Below are 14854 nucleotides of genomic sequence, written 5' to 3' on the forward strand. Positions count from 1 at the left end.
CGAATGCACATAATGGCAAATTTATATACCCAATTATAATACACCCAATTAAAAAGTTTCTTAAAATGGCCTGTACTATTGTTTTCTGCGTAAAAATTATATATATATATATATATATATATATATATATATATATATATATATATATACATCAGCATATCATAACATAGGTGGCAGCTAGATTGATAAATTAAATGGAAATTCATTACCTAAAAGTTTCCCAAAATTATAGATGTTCAGTTTAGTAACAAGACTTTTAAGAGGCAACCTAATAACTTTGTACAACTTTGTATAAACAAAGGGCAGTACAGTCATTTCTCTCATGACCTATTTATACCCAACAACTATGTCTAGAGGAAAGATGATATAAGCATTTACATTGAAAGGACTCTTTACTGTTAGAGCAATGGGACTATGGAGAAAGTTATCATCGCCAACATGTTAAAATAACATGACTCTGTTAATAATTCCATAGTGTCAGCAGGCTCAGACATGGTGTAATGCGCATACAGTATGTAAAAAAAAGAAAAAAAAAAGACAATTTGAAGTACGTGTTAATATATTTATAATGTATATAATATATATGTATGCCTTTATATATTTTTGACATAGTTAAGGGTTTTTAATGCCCTAAAATTTATTGTTTTGGAGTTCTTCTTTCCTCATTTTCTTCCTCTTCTTCTTCTTCCTCTTCTTCCTCCTCTTCTTCCTCCTCTTCTTCTTCCTCCACTTCCTCGTCATCCTGCCCCTCTTCTTCTCTTTTCCTGCATTAGAAGGTAATATATATTTAGTGAAAATGCACAGAAATGAGACCCAGCATCCTTATTCATCCGCACTTTTACAAACCATTAACACAATCCCAAAGAAAGTGACATGAAGTAACTTTTACTTAGTAGATCGAAACAAATCATTTAGACCCATAAACATGTAACAACAGCAGTGGACAAAAATATTTTTATTTACTTCCTTCAAAAATAAGGAGACCCACTTGAGAGTGTTTTGTATATTTTGTGGTCAGTTGTTATTTACAATATTTCCCCTTTGGTGGGTGGGCCTTCCACAAGCTCAGGGGCACCGCTATGGGTACCCATATGCCCCAAACTATGCCAATTTGCTCTTGTGCTGGTGGGAGGACCAGATCATGTTTGAAGAGAATCATGTTGGTTTTGTGGGTGTTGTACTGTTCTGTATGTGATGTATTAGAGGCATTTGGCGAATAATAATAAATGTCATTGGACTATGGTTCAGATGGCAGATTCACCTGAGGGCGCTCTTACACAGTGCAGTTTTCAGGTGCAGCGTATAAGGAATTATATCATGGAAAGAATAATATAATATATTGGTGCAGCTCACAATTATCGCTGTATAGGTCGAGGTTAAACTAAAAAATGCCCTTACCTAGAAAGGAGCGAGTGAGGAAATCGGAAGTACATAAAGTTTTTTTAGTCCTCTAAACCACAACAGTCCTATCTTACCAGTTGAAATGGTTACCTGTACAGGTCGTAAACATATACTAATCTGGCCAAGATTTGGACAGTAATAAATTAATTTAATATAATCATAAATAGCGCATGATATAAATATTCATCAACAGAAGATAAAAACATATATACGCATTCCTATAGTTATCAAAAATGAGGATTAATACATGGAACATTAAATAAATGCACATAAAGGTTCAATACACAGATAAATAAATAAATAGAAATAAAAAACAAAAAATAAACAATAGAAAAATGAGTCAAAAAAAAAAAAAAAAAAAAAAAGGTCTCTTTAAAATGAGCGGTACCGCTGGGTGCCGGCCGGTTGCGAAGTAATATTGCTTATACCTTTAATTGTAAGCTACTAATTCCACTCTAGTTGCAGTTCAGTTTAGAGGGTGGTCTTGGACTTGTAGTCCTTCCAGGTACATATCAAGACTCGGACTGATAGTCTTTTTTAACGTGTTTTACAGACACCCTTTTAGACTAATAGTCCTCCCGAGTCATCAAAGTATGGTCTGCTTTGTTAGATCAGTAATGATATTTTACGCAAACAGTGATATCAGACACAAACTTATGGCGTTTGTAGCGCCTCTCACCCGTCCCGAGGTGGCTGGTGGTATCGCTTCTTTCCTCTCTGCTATCAGCTCGCAACGGCCGAATGAGGTTAGCGGCTAGTGTAGCGATCCCGCAGCGCGTCCTCGTGGTTCTGAGGATACCTTCGCGCGCGATGGTACAGCCTCGATCTCGTCACAGATGACTCCGTCCGGGACAGGGTGGTAAAGATGGTTGTGGTATTCCAAATGGCAAGTGTCCAGATGGTACAATACAATCGGGGGGCCCCCCAGAGGGACAATGGGTCAAGAGTAAGTCCCAAAAAAAGGGAAAAGAAAAGAAAAATAAAAAATAATAATAATAATAAAAAAAAAAAAAAAAAAAAAAAAAAAAAAAAAATGAGAAAAAATAATGTTCGGTTTAAAATCACAATAACTAATCTGATGTAGCATTAGTCTGTATAATTGCCATACGCGTTTCAAGGTTCTCAATGTTTAACCTCTTCGTCAGTGGCGATGATGCTGGCGATGACGTTAAAAAAGACTATCAGTCCGAGTCTTGATATGTACCTGGAAGGACTACAAGTCCAAGACCACCCTCTAAACTGAACTGCAACTAGAGTGGAATTAGTAGCTTACAATTAAAGGTATAAGCAATATTACTTCGCAACCGGCCGGCACCCAGCGGTACCGCTCATTTTAAAGAGACCTTTTTTTTTTTTTTTTTTTTTTTGACTCATTTTTCTATTGTTTATTTTTTATTTTTTATTTCTATTTATTTATTTATCTGTGTATTGAACCTTTATGTGCATTTATTTAATGTTCCATGTATTAATCCTCATTTTTGATAACTATAGGAATGCGTATATATGTTTTTATCTTCTGTTGATGAATATTTATATCATGCGCTATTTATGATTATATTAAATTAATTTATTACTGTCCAAATCTTGGCCAGATTAGTATATGTTTACGACCTGTACAGGTAACCATTTCAACTGGTAAGATAGGACTGTTGTGGTTTAGAGGACTAAAAAAACTTTATGTACTTCCTATATCATGGAAAGAACCAATGCTCCTTCTATTCCTTTTTTGTTGCAGTACTGCAATGTAAAAGAGGCCTTAAAGAGGAACGTAAATTTGGGACCATATACTTATAGTCAAGCTTTTATTGCATAGCAGTTTCTGCCGAAATTGATTAAAGGGGTAATTCAGCTATGTGTTCACAGATTCCCCACAATTGACACCTTTGGCGCCTTTCAACTTTTTTACACTGATCTTAGCTTCAGATTCAAACTTTTACAAATATTCACAGTTTTACATCATGGCACCCGTCCATTTTTTAATGCTCGAGTGCTCAAGTGCCTTCTGCTCCAGGGCAGAAGAGAGCGCGGTTCGGTGCTGGTTCAGCACCCTGAGGACACTGAAGAGGACACCAAGGGAATGCAGACAGGGAGGTTGGGCACCAAAACTGCGCTAAAACAGCTAAACAATTGTTTATCTATTTTAGTGGTTTTTTTTAAGGTTCACAAGTTTGCAAATTTTATCCCAAAAATTTGTTTACCTGGCAGACTGAATTTTTCAAAACTTGCTGATCTCTACTAATGATGAAGCCTGGTAACGCTGATCACATGCCAAAATGGAGTCAATTGAGAGAAATGTGCAGAGACCAAAATAAGCTCTAATTACGTCACCAAAGAAATACAAAAATATATGCAAATGTGTGAGCACAGCCTAAACTCATTGTTCTTATATTTCATATTTTGTACTTACACTTTATCACAGCTGAAGGACAGGGAAACCAATCCAAGGAACAGTACAAGGAAAATAGATTTCTCCAGGAAAGCCATGCTTATATCTGTGGGAGAGGAATAAAAAAAAAAAAAAAAAAAAAAAATATATATATATATATATATATATATATATATATATATATATATATATATATATATATATATAAATACATATGTGTGTGTGTGTGTGTGTGTGTTAAATACTAAGTTAAATATTTTATCAAGTGTGTTCATTTATAAAACTTACCTCCTTCTTCTGATAAGCTGATCTTTCTCTCTATTGTTAACAGCTCATTGTTTAGGTTACTGACCACCTCTCTGCTCCTATATCTTCTATCTATCTATCTATTATCTATCTATCTATCTATCTATCTATCTATCTATCTATCTCCTATCTATCTATCTCCTATCTATCTATCTATCTCCTATCTATCTCCTATCTATTATCTATCTCCTATCTATCTCCTATCTATCTATCTATCTATCTATCTATCTATCTATCTATCTATCTATCTATCTCCTATCTATCTATCTATCTATCTATCTCCTATCTATCTATATCTATCTATCTATCTATCTATCTATCTATCTATCTATCTATCTATCTTCTATCTATATCTATCTATCTATCTATCTATCTATCTATCTATCTATCTATCTATCTATCTATCTCCTATCTATCTATATCTATCTATCTATCTATCTCCTATCTATCTATCTATCTATCTATCTATCTATCTATCTATCTATCTATCTATATGTATGTTATTTCAGCAGCACTGCCAGTAGTGTGAACGGGTGCCTGTTGTAGTCCCAACCACGGACTTCCTAATATATCTGAAGTAGATTCAATGGCACTCCCAAATAGATGCAAAAATCAGTGTTTATTCCAGTGTCCAAAAATAAGTTGTCACAGCACAGCAATAGGCAACGTTTCTGTGGCCTCACGCCACCATTTTCAAGCCAGTATAAGTGAGCACATCACACATTTAAATACAGGTGGGGAGCACCCTATTGGTGCAAACCACTGTCAATCAAAGTGATTAAAAAAATGCATTCAGGTGTCCAGAGTGGAGGAATAGTGTTACATACAAAAAAAGGCAAAATACAAAAGTGACTCTATATGCTTCTATAAACATTATTTGATCCCAAAAATAACCGCATAGTGCATTTGTTATTGTATTAGAGTGTAATATATACATATATTGAAATACAGGTGAAAAACAAATACATTTAACTCTATCATTAAAAACTTCTTGTGTTATCCAAATTTTCAAAAGAAAAAGTCCATTTCCAATATGGCACATAGTCCATAAAAATCGCCTGATTTTCAGGCGATTTTTATGGACTATGTGCCATATTGGAAATGGACTTTTTCTTTTGAAAATTTGGATAACACAAGAAGTTTTTAATGATAGAGTTAAATGTATTTGTTTTTCACCTGTATTTCAATATATGTATATATTACACTCTAATACAATAACAAATGCACTATGCGGTTATTTTTGGGATCAAATAATGTTTATAGAAGCATATAGAGTCACTTTTGTATTTTGCCTTTTTTTGTATGTAACACTATTCCTCCACTCTGGACACCTGAATGCATTTTTTTAATCACTTTGATTGACAGTGGTTTGCACCAATAGGGTGCTCCCCACCTGTATTTAAATGTGTGATGTGCTCACTTATACTGGCTTGAAAATGGTGGCGTGAGGCCACAGAAACGTTGCCTATTGCTGTGCTGTGACAACTTATTTTTGGACACTGGAATAAACACTGATTTTTGCATCTATTTGGGAGTGCCATTGAATCTACTTCAGATATCTATCTATCTATCTATCTATCTATCTATCTCCTATCTATCTATCTATCTATCTATATCTATCTATCTATCTATCTATCTCCTATCTATCTATCTATCTATCTATCTCCTATCTATCTATCTATCTATCTATCTCCTATCTATCTCCTATCTATCTATCTATCTATCTATCTATCTATCTATCTATCTCCTATCTATCTATCTATCTCCTATCTATCTATCTATCTATCTATCTACGTTCAAGAATACGCTGCACACAGGAGCGGATTAACTTTACCATAGGCCCCGGTCTGTTCACCAAGCCTGGGCCCCCCCACCCCACAGTAACTATGGCAGCACTAGCCTGGCGTTCATAGTACAGGATAAATAATGTCATGACGTCCTGATTTGTGCAAAATTGCCATTAAAAAACTGTGATTTTTGCAAATCATGGCGGAAGTGTAGCCAGGAGACAGTACACCATTGAAAGTATAAGTCTTTTTGAGTGGTCATGGGCCCCCCAGGAGCTCAGGGCCCCGGGCTGCCGCCCAAAACGCCCCTATTATAATTCACTACTGGCTGCACATCCATATGGGGAAAAAAATTATGGTATTTATTTCAATTAAAAACATCAGCCAGTGCAACATTTCTGTCTCCACACGAGACCTTACTTAAAAAGGAGACGTGGTTCCAGTGTCCACTCCTGGCACTCCGAACAACTTTTCTGTGAGTGCACTCCATTTTGCTTTTTATCGATCTACCTTGCTTCCCCGAAAATAAGACGCCCTCTGAAATTATCGCCTGACCCGCCGCATATCAGACGCACCGCTGAGGTTGAGTATTCTGGGGAGGCCTCGGGACAATGTCTTAATTCGTTCCCCCTGCACCCCCTCCCAGCCAGGGGGAGAGAAATAAGTCATCTCCCGAAAATAAGACATAGTGCACCGTCTTACTTTCAGGGAAACTATCTATCTATCTATCTATCTATCTATCTATCTATCTATCTATCTATCTCCTATCTACCTATCTATCTATCTATCTATCTATCTATCTATCTATCTTCTATCTATCTATCTATCTCCTATCTATCTATCTATCTATCTATCTATCTCCTATCTATCTCCTATCTATCTATCTATCTATCTATCTGGGGCATAGCTAGGATTCACAGGGCACCGTAGCAAAAAAATGTAAGGACCCCCCCCCTCCCCTATGCACAACACAAAGCACTGTTTGTGTGTGTGTGTGTGTGTGTGTGTAAATAAATAGATAGATAGAGTATATGCTCTGTGAGGTGGCCAAAATATAAAATATCTTGTGACCAGAGGCAGAATCCTGGCTGCAGCAAGAAGAGTGACTGGCAGAGCCCATTAGGAGCCTTATAGTTAAATACATAGGTGCAGGAGCAGACTACCTTCTGCTTAACCCCTTATGTACTGCAGTGTGTAAGTTACCCAAAGTTCAGAAGACAAGGAGTATCTGCCTTACTGCTGGTGAACTGATAACCCCTGACCTCTACACAGAGCTCTGCACATTTTCCTACTTGATTGCGCAGCTGGAGAAAAGAGGTCAGAGGTTATGAGATGAGATCTCTGTCTTCTGCCTGTTAACCTTTTTTTGTGTTGCAGCATGTAAGTAAGCATTGGGTCATTACACACTGCAGTACATAAGGGGTTAAGCAGAAGTACACATGCTCTTACCTTCTTCCCCGGGCCCCCCTCATGCATAGGCCCCATAGCACCTGCCTACCCTGCCTCTATGGTAGCTATGCCACAGCTATCTATCTATCTATCTATCTATCTATCTATCTATCTATCTATTATCTATCTATCTATCTATCTATCTATCTATCTATCTATCTCCTATCTATCTATCTCCTATCTATCTATCTATCTATCTATCTATCTATCTATCTATCTATCTATCTCCTATCTATCTATCTATCTATCTATCTATCTCCTATCTATCTATCTATCTATCTATCTATCTATCTATCTATCTATCTATCTACCTATTTAGACCATGTTTTTAGAGCAGAGTGGGGATCAGTAACCAATGAGTTGTCAGCAATGGGAGGGAAAGAGCAGCATATCAGAGGGAAATTTTCTGAATAAAATTATTTGCAAAAGTATAAATTGACAAGTCCCACAAGTATAACCATATTACCTATATTACCTCAGACCCCCTTTATTGTCTCATTTTGAAACTGAACTGAAATAAACTGCAATATTGATCAAACAATATTAAATGGGTACTCGGGATTTACATTTTATATATATATATATTCCATAAAAAATAAGAAAAATTGTATTCTTACCTAACTGCGCTCCCCTGGGTCCTCCTGTCACATCTTCGTATCCCCTGCTGAGCGCTCCAGCACCTACTTCCAAGACAGACTTGCCCCAGCAATGACAGCCCGTTCAGCCAATCAATGACTGATGAGGGACAGTGCCGTGGCCAGTGATTGGCTGAGCAGGCTGTCACTGCCTAGATGAGTCCATCTGGCCTGACCATGAATGGGTGACCCAAAGATGCAACAGCAGGACCCTAGGGGAACATGGGTAAGTGAAAAAGGATGTTTCCTATTTTATAAGCAATATATTTAAACATATAAATGCTCAGAGTAGCCCTTTAATTTTAGCATAAAGCATATATACTTACTGTATGAGTCTGAATGTGCTGAGTACAGGCGGTTGGAATAGCGGAATACCACAGAATGGATGAATGACTTCTGGGGAAGAAAGTCCTGGATTATATTGCAGCATCTTGTGGGTTGGATTTCTAATCTATAATCATAAGCAAACGTAGACCTGATCGTTCTGTTTATTGTTCTCATGCTGTCTGTATAATGTGGGTCTCATGATTTAGAATTATGTTCATATTTTACCACATTACAATTACACAGATATTGTTCATTCTGATTCAATGTGACAGATCTGATGACATTTCTCAGTTCACTGAAGTCACTATGGTCATCCCGATTCCAGGAGACCCCTGTGCACCCATGTACAAGTCATAGTAATACATATACTGTACATAATTCTATGACATATAGTAACAGGCTTTTAGCATGACTGGGGACTCAGTAACTTCATGCTTAGGTTAGTTAAGAAATGTCCCGTTTGGTACAACTGGAAAACATGATAAAAAGTAAAAATAAATAAATAATCATATAAAAATAATAAAAATAAAAAAATCATATCTCCCTAAGTTTCAATGTTTCCATCATAAATATGCCTCAAAAACATTTCTCTGGTTCAAAAAGTCATGAATAACTTGGAAACATAACTATTTATATTTAATCCTTTAACCCCTTGCCTCCGCAGCCTGTTTTGGCCTTAATGACCAGGGCCTATTTTGCAAATCTGACCTATGTCTCTTTATGTAGTGATAACTCTGCGATGCGCTTAACTATCGTGGTTATTCTGAGATTGTTTTTTCCTGACATATTCCTCTGTATGTTTGTGGTGTACTTTGGTTGATACCCTAAGTATTTTTTTGTAAAAAAACACAACATTTGCCCCAAAATTAGAAAAATTTACAATCCTTTATATTCAAAATTCTCTTTTCCTAAGAAAGATAGTCATGCCACATGAACTAATTATTACTGCAATATCTACAACATGTCTGCTTTATGGTGACGTCATTTGGTGAACGTCCTTTTACTTGTTAGGATGTTAGAGGACTTCAAAATTTTGCTGCGATTTTTCAAATATCAGGAAAATGTCAAATTCTGATTTTTTTTAGAGACCAGTCCAGTTCTGAAGTGGATTTGTGGGGCCTGTATGTTAGTTATCCCCATAAATCCCTCCACTGTAAAAACTGCACCCCTCAAAGTATTCAAAGTAACATTTCATAAGTGTATTAACCCTTTGGGTGTTTTGCAGAAATTGAAGCTTGTTGGAGGATAAATTAATTTTTTTTTATTTTTTTGGCAGACATTCTATGTTAATCTATTTTTTCCTCTAACACAGCAAATATTAACTGAGAAATACCACTCACTATTTATTCCCCTTATTCCAGTGTTACTAGAAATCCCCCATATGTGTCCGCAGTGCGTCACCTGACTTAACCACAGGCCGTAGACATGACAGAGACCTGGTGAATTTTGGGGCCTTTTTTTGTTTCAGGTTTTTTTTTTAGCCATTATACCATGTCACAGGGCCTTGCGGTGACAAAATATTTGTGTAAGACAAGTTGACGTTTTTTATGAGGTGGTACGAATAAAAAACACAATTTAGCAGCTGTTTTTCACCATTTTTTTTGTACGCCGTTTACTATACATCACCTATGACATGTTGTTGTTATTTGTCAGGTTGGTACGATTACAGTGATGTCCATTTTATATAACTTTTGTTATAGTTTATGGCATTTATACTATAAATACTGTTTGTGTCTTGCATATTGTTAGGGCAGTAATTTTTAATTTTTTTCGCCAATGGAGATATGTGAGGGCTTTTTTTTTTTGCGGCATAAGATGACGTTTTTAGCAGTACACCTTTTGGGTACATGTGACATTTTGATAGCTGTTCTCTATATTTTTTAGGGGGCGGGATTAACAAAAAATTGTCATTTTGGTTAGTTTTTTATTTATTTTTTGAGCGATGTTAATCTGGCGGTATAATTAATGTAACAGGTTAATAGACGGGGTCATTACGGATGCAGCGATACCAAATATGTGTATCTTATTTATAGGGGATCATTTATAAAGGGAGGATGGGGAATGTGTATATTTATTTTAATTATTTATTTATTTATGTATGTATTTATTTAATTATTTAATTTATTTGTTTTAATTATTTATTTATATATTTGTGTGTGTGTGTGTTTTTTTTTACTTTTGCAGGTATATATATAATGCATTACAGCACATAAGCTGTGCTGTAATGCATTATACAGTGAATGAGTGTCAGTGTCACACACACTGACAGTCATTCAAACTATCAGGTCCCTGCAGCTGATTCAAACGATCAGGGCCCTGATCTTACAGCATGGGGGGGAGCCGTAGCCCGGGGGATGGGGACGGGGGACAAGGGGAGGGAGAGGATGGAACGGAGCACAGGGAGGTAGGCACGAGGGGCACGAGCACGGGGGGGGGAGCACAGAGGGCAGCACGGGAGAGCACGAGCAGGGGGGGGAGCACGGGAGAGCACGAGCAGGGGGGGAGCACGGGAGAGCACGAGCATGGGGGGGGGGGGGAGAGCACAGAGGGGAGCCCGGGAGAGCACGGGGGGAGCACGGGGGCGGGGAGGACCAGCACGGGGAGGAAGCCGAATCCGGAGGGGAGGGGGACAAGTAGAGGAAGGGAGAGGAGAACTGGGGAAGAGTAGAACGGGGGGAACTGGATCAGGGCGGGGGGGGCCCGGACATTACAGGTTGAAGGAAGGGGGACCTGGGGAGAGCATTACAGCAGTGGCGACAGGAGGGGGCAACGTGCTGTAGCCTCCTCCTGCCTTCCCATCAACCTGCTGCACAGAATCTTCCCATAGACGCTGCGGTCACACTGACCGCGGTGTTTATGGGGTTAACTGCCCGGGGGGGAGCACGGCTCCCCTCCGGGCAGTGGCAGCAGGAGGAGGCTGTGTGACACAGCCTCCTCCTGCTGCCCGATCTCAGCCAGGGACGGTGGGGGGAGGCAGAAAAGGCATGACGTCCAGGGACGTCATGATGCATTCTGCCACTGCTTTTCATGACGTCCCTGGACGTCATATTGGGGGAAGGGGTTAAATAAATAACAATGTGACCTTTGAAAGGTGTCTAAGAACTGGAAGTATGAAATGTTGTCGTGATCACAGAAGGATTATTTAAAAAAATGACACATCCTTGCAGAAGAGATGAATCATACATGTGAAATAGAGCAAATCCCCACCACAACAGTTCTAGGCTGACTGCTCTCTAACTGAGATTCAATACAATTCGCCTAAGGTAAGGAAAAGCTCAATGACATACTCATGATAAAAAGATTAAATTAATCCAGCAGATCGGCATTTGTTCACACCACCGCTCGTGGTGTGTAATACAGCCATTAGTCTATGTGACCTTTTTTTCGCAAACCTGTCAGACTGAGTGAAAAGACGGCTGCTGTGTTCTTAAAGGGGTACTCTGGCGAAAATCTTTTTCTTCCATATGAACTAGTTTCAGAAAGTTAAATAGATTTGTTATTTACTTCTTTTTAAAAATCTCCAGTTTTCCGGTACTTATCAGCTTATCCAGTCTGACACAGTGCTCTTTGCTGCCACCTCTGTCCATGTCAGGAACTGTCCAGAGTAGTAGCGAATACCCAGAGAAAATGTCTCCTGCTCTGAACAGTTCCTGACATGGACAGAGGTGGCAGCACACTGTTTCCTACAGCAGCTGATACGTACAGCATCCATAGGACAGATGCCCGCATGAGCACCCAACAGCCCCCTCCCCATGCAGACCAGCATACTCATACTCACCTGACTTGGTTTAGTCCCCCGGCGTTCCCTCTCCCAGTTACCTGGCATATGACTGACATCACCCATGTGCTGGGTAGCTGGGAGAATGAAGTATTGCTGGGAACTGGATGTGTAGGGGGGGGGGGGGGGGCGTTCAGGATTCATGCATGTCACAAAAAAGAAAAGTAAGAATACAGGGCATAGTGCATTTCTTTTCTTCTTCGTGACGAATGAAAACATTTAATAGTAAAAAAAACAGGACACATGAATTTCTCTAAATAAATCTTTGTTTGTTGTTGTTTTTTTCTTTTGCAATAACAATTTTTAAAAAAGTAATCAAATAACATACAGTATATCACCACAGTGCTCAGAAGTCAGGAGAACCCGATGATTATGCCGTGGCGCTGGTAAGCTCCATTCCTGTCTATAGACTCTCACTCTTCACAGAACGTAAGATGACGACCAAACGTCTTGCTACGTTTCGGGGATCCGCCCCCTTTCTCAAGCATAATTGGAGTGCACCCTTCACCATATTTATAGCAGTTGCTCATTTATATATCAAATCACTATAAAAACTATTAAATATAGGTTAAAGATTTACAATAATGGTTACTCTAATATACTTCAATTTTCATATTTTTCTTAAAATAGTACTAGCCACCACTATTATAAACGTCATCTAAATGAAGAGTATGGACACATGGTAATGCTAATCCTCCCTTACAAGAATACTGGAAAGTTACAGATTTCATTTAACCCTTTCGGGTGTAAACTCGGGACTGTTCACACACAGTGTTATTAGGCACTATTGGATTTATTTTTGAAATGAAAACATTTGACACGTCCCAATGACATTTTATTTTTATTTTTTTATTAACAAATAAGTTAAAAAGTTTGCAAAAACACCAACAAAAACTCCATGGCATTTATTTATTTATTTCCAAAAATGCCAGCGGTCAGATGTTAGCTGGAAGTCAATGGAAGTTTATGAAATGCCTTACATATTTGTCTTTTTTTGTCTGTGGGATTTTTCTCTCCGCTCTGGTGTTTTGGAGTCTTTGTGGCAGTTTCTTGAAACTGCAGCTTGCTGAGGGTTTGGCATTTTTTGTAGAAAACTGTGGCATTTCTTTCCCATAGACTTCTAAGCAACCAAAGTGTCAGAACCTAACCCTACACTATATGTAATAAAACAGTATAATACATGTTGTGTTAAGTTAATATACAGTAAAAAAAAAAAAAAAAACTGGCGGCTTCAATGCAACAGACACGACCCACTTTGCATCTATTGCATTACAGCCACCAGGTTTTTTACTGTGTATTAACACAGCACATTTTTGTTATCATTTTGCATAATAATAAGCTTATAAGTGTGCTGTAAAAAGTCAAATAGAAAGTCATATTCAGACACAGTATACTCCCAGAAGCACATCACAGGCTGCAGGGGCTCTACTCCGAGCCGCAGCATATTGGACCCCAGCCTGCAAGGGGAAAAGTGGGGGGACGATTTGCCGCTGGAGTTCCTGGGGACAATCTGGTGATGGCAGAAAGGGAGGAGGTGGACGTGCACTATTTAAGCTCCTGGGTGTCTTTGGTCTACCTGCTGAGCGCTTCCTGCCTGCAGCCTGTTCCTAGCCTCAGCGACTTCTACTGCACGACCTGGGACAAGCTGGAACAAAAGGCAGCTCTTCCTTATGGATATGTCCAGGCTGGCACTGCCGTACCAGGCGAAGCATAAGAAGTTTAGAATAAGTACAGAATTTATTATGCTATTATGCAATGTTTATATCGGGTCAATTAGAATGTTCATGCTAGAGTGAACACACAAGTCTATTACTCAATTCAGTGAGCGTTCCAAGATGAGCATTCTGTTTTATGTATGAATCCCTTAGCAAGTTATTCATATAAATCCACGCCCTGTTCTCTGCACTGACACAAAGGCATTGTTTATGTTACTGGGGACATAGCAAAAAAAAAAAAAAAAAGTAATTCACACAAAAACGCCGATATCATCATTGGCATTGTTTCTAGCATTTTTTTGTTAATTGCTAAAAAAAAGATGTGTCTGGGGCAGCCTTAAAGAAAAAATTGAACAATTACTGGAAGAGAAACTTGTGGGATTAAAAAAGAGAACTTGCTAAATGTCACTTCTATAATAGTGAAGTCAAAAATAGATGTCAAGGTAAAAACGTTGTGTAATGGAGTTACAAGCCAAGGTCACAAGTTACAGAGAAAATACATACATTTAACATGGTTGGGACCCCTAAACCCCCGGCGATCTCCGTATGGGACCCGGCCGACTTTGTTATGAATACAGCTACAGGTACGGCACATGACCCGCAGTTGTGTTCATAACAGAGCCAGCTGGGGTCCCATACGGAGATCGCTGGAGGATTCAGGGGTCGGGACTGTGCTTGTAATCCAAATCACTGTTAAACCAAAGCAAGTTTTCCTTTAAGGAATCATTGAAATGGTTTCATACCCCAAAAATAATGTTTTTTTTTTATTCTGAATAACAGGTAAAACAATTTTTAGAAAGCTGGAAATGTCATATTATAAGTTACTGTACAGTATAGTCAAACAGCATGTGGTGTGTAATGTATAGCAAGTGCATAAGAATGAAAAAAGCAGCAGTTTCAGACACAGGAGGGAACTGCAGATCCCCATAATGCAGTAGCATAGTACAGCAGGCTAGAATAGACAAGCAGAGCTGCTGTCAGAGGTCTGTGTGGTCACATGACAGCAATGGGGAAGTGTGTGTGTGTGTGTGGGGGGGGGGGGGTTACACTCACAAGTGTAGGCACATTAT

At 38.5% G+C, this 14854-nt stretch overlaps 1 long non-coding RNA gene across 1 annotated transcript; it reads right to left on the bottom strand.

Annotated features, from left to right (window-relative positions):
- Positions 1-541: 541 nt before the first annotated feature.
- Positions 542-8397, bottom strand: LOC138769816 (uncharacterized). The gene is made up of 3 exons (XR_011359313.1): positions 8291-8397; positions 3809-3893; positions 542-764 (listed from the first exon to the last, which is right to left on the bottom strand). It is a non-coding gene; the product is annotated as an uncharacterized lncRNA (long non-coding RNA).
- Between the last annotated feature and the right edge of the window lie 6457 nt (positions 8398-14854).

Source organism: Dendropsophus ebraccatus, chromosome 12 (genome assembly GCF_027789765.1).
Source record: "Dendropsophus ebraccatus isolate aDenEbr1 chromosome 12, aDenEbr1.pat, whole genome shotgun sequence".
Classification (NCBI taxonomy): Eukaryota; Metazoa; Chordata; class Amphibia; order Anura; family Hylidae; genus Dendropsophus; species Dendropsophus ebraccatus.